Source organism: Arachis ipaensis, chromosome B06 (assembly GCF_000816755.2).
Source record: "Arachis ipaensis cultivar K30076 chromosome B06, Araip1.1, whole genome shotgun sequence".
NCBI lineage: Eukaryota > Viridiplantae > Streptophyta > Magnoliopsida > Fabales > Fabaceae > Arachis > Arachis ipaensis.
In genome coordinates, this window is record NC_029790.2 from 28,154,011 (window position 1) to 28,157,323 (window position 3,313).

Genomic DNA, 3,313 nt, shown 5'->3' on the forward strand with positions numbered 1-3,313 from the left:
CTGGTTTAGTTGGATTTTTAAACTGAAATCTGAGTGTTGGAATTCTAGAAATGCCTTTGGCTTTCTCGGGACCTTTTATATTAACTATGCAAGTACCTTTACCATGCTGAGAATCCCCAATTCTTATTCCATACATATTTCTATTATTTTTCATATGCAGGTCGAGAGGCACATCGTTGAGCGTCTGGAAACCCTCCTTGCAAGTGAAGAACTGTCTTTTGGCTATTATATTTGGTATTTTGTCCCTCCTAGAGGTTGACTTGGAAAAACAAGTGTTTATTATATAGTTTGAGTTATATTTTGGGTTGTATATGTATATAATTATATACTCTAGTCTGTATATTATGTTTTTAGCCTTCTTTTGATTTTACCTATCCGTTTTATGATTAACCATGCGAGTGTGACATGATTTTCTATTTTCACTTTTGCTTAGCTTCTTCTTCAAGGCTCCTAGTTACAAAATTCTTTCAACTACACTTATATATGTCTTTTCTTTTAGAGGTCGTAATACCTTACTACCTCTACTTTACGACTTAAGCGTAAGGCTCCGTGTGGTAGGGTGTTACATATATCCTAAAGTAACTCTATATAAATCGAATCAACTAAATTCGATTTACGCTTTTCAATATAAGTCGAATCAATTAGATTCGATTTACTACTTCTGCAATATATACATGTAAATCGAATCTAGTACATATTTATGATTTACTACTGAACATCACATATATAGTAAATTGAATCAGATTGATTCGATTTACTACTTGTAATAGATTATTGACATTTACTCCCAATTGGTTTCAAATAAAACATAAAAAAATTAAAATGAATATGAATAGAAATTCAACTTTTATATTTTAGTTTAAATTCCAGAAAATCTATATTTTTATAAACTTATGAATTTAAAATGGAACATTCAACAATTTCTAAAAAATCATTAAAAATCATCATTTGATTCATTAGCATCTAAAAATCATTATCGAGACTTTGGATGCTGAAAAAATTAAGAGTAAACTACCATTTGTACCCACGAAAGTTGAAAACGCTGACATATCTACCCATAAAAGAAGAAAATTACCATTTATACCTATGAAATATGGATTCCACACAACAAAATTATCCAAACACTAACAAATCACCTAAAATTCCTAAATTACCTTTATCTTCACCACCACTTTTCTAATCTCAAATCCCACCACTACTCAAACTCTTCTTCACCACCATTACCACCATCACCACCACCGCCATCACCACCTCTACTACTTTCAGACTGGTTCCAACCTTCATCTATAAGCTCAAAACTTCACCCCATCATAAAATATCCAGTTCGGCCAACTTAAGCACATGCCAGAGTTTGAATACACAAAACCCAGAGACCAGAGTTAGAATTCACAGCCTCATCAATTGGTGTAACAATGGTGGAGATATCTAATTTTCCATTAAACTCAGAGCCCGCAGAAGAAGAAACTCTGCAATCTCAGATGCAGAAATCTATTCCCAACCCTAATACCGTACGAACAACCAAACCCGACTTCAAGTGCCTCATCCTCAACCTCACAGTTCTCTTTTCATTCATTCTAATTTTTCATTCCTATGAAAATTTATCGAAATCTACCGCGCTTCACTCCCCTTCGACCGAATCGAATTCTTCTCCTTGCAACTGGGGTCCAATCCCTTACTTCCCCTGCTAATTTCGAGCCATATTCATCGGCGTCAAGACTTGGTCGGATCCTGACGGCGAACATGGGAGCAAACAGCAAAGCGACAGAGAGAACCCCAGCGTGGCAGAGAGGGCAGCTTGTGTGGGAACGAAGCCAAGCATCGATGCAATCAACATAGAAGGTTTGTGAGCAAAGAGGCAAGGTTTGAACATAATCATCTTCTTCGAATTCAAAGCAGAAAATGGCACCATCACAGCGTGAAGATGAACGGCGAGAAATGTCGTTGAGTTCGCTGGTGTATAAGGCAGCATAAAAGGAGAAAGGGATTGTTTTGATGGTGATAACGTTAGTGGTGGTGGTGGTTGGGGATGAGAGTAGCGGTGAGGGAGGATTTGGGTGAGAATGGTACTGTGGAATAAAAAGAGAAGTTAGAGTTAGGTTATATTAGAGGGTATTTTGGAGATTTCAAATAATTTTTTAGGATTCGGGTAGTTTTGTTAGCAAAAGTCCATCTTTCATGGGTAGAAATGGTACTTTTGCTTATTCGTGGGTAGATTTATCAGCGTTCTGAACTTTTAAGGGTAGAAATGGTAGTTTACTAAAAAATTAATATAAAGTACAGCTCTCCAAGATGGCATAGAAGTTAAAATTTAAATTTTTTCAGAGTAAAAAGTAATAGATAGTTATACAATATATAATAACCAACTATATTTTTTAGAGCATACAATCATATATAACTTAAACGTAGATTTTTCAGAGCATACAATCATCAAAGTATAAATTTTTGTTAACTATCTGTTAATATAAAGTATCTGTTTCTTCTGACTATGAAAAAATTTTAAGTTTTAACCCTTATGCCACCTTAGAGGGCTATACTTTATATTAACTTTTTCAACATCAAAAAGTCTCAATAATGATTCTTTAGATGCTAATGACTAATGAGTCAAAGGATGATTTTAATAAATTTTTAGAAATCGTTTATTGTTTCGTTTTAAATTAAAAAATTTATAAAAATGTAGATTTTCTGAAATTTGAACTAAAACACAAAAGTTGAATATATTATATATCTCTAATTTTAGAGCCAAAATGTGCCACATGTCACTTTCTCATTGCAATTGGAATCAAATATTTCCCTCCAAAATTAAAGAATTCTCCTCTCCTCCTTACTAATTTTACAACCAAAATGTGCCCTATGTCCCTCTCTCATTGTAATTGAAATTAAATCTTTCTATCTAAAATTAAAGAATTCTTCCCTCCTCCTTACTAATTTTACAACCAAAATGTGCCACATGTCACTCCCTCATTGCAATTGAAATCAAATATTTTCCTCCAAAATTAAAGAGTTCTCCCCTCCTCCCTCTTTCTTTCTATATTTCTCTCATTCCTTCAACCACTCTATCTATTTTATATATCATTATCAATATCAATGATTAATTATTAATTTGACAATCAAAATGTGCAACATAACATTCTTTAATTGTATTAAAATTAAAATTGAAATTAAAATATACCTATATTATGTATCATATATTACGATCTAATTTAATAATCAAATGTATCACATGACACTCTCTTATTAAAATTGAGAGAAAATATTTTTTTTTCAAAATTAATAAACTCCCTTCCTAACTTCTCTCATCTTCTTCTCTATTTTT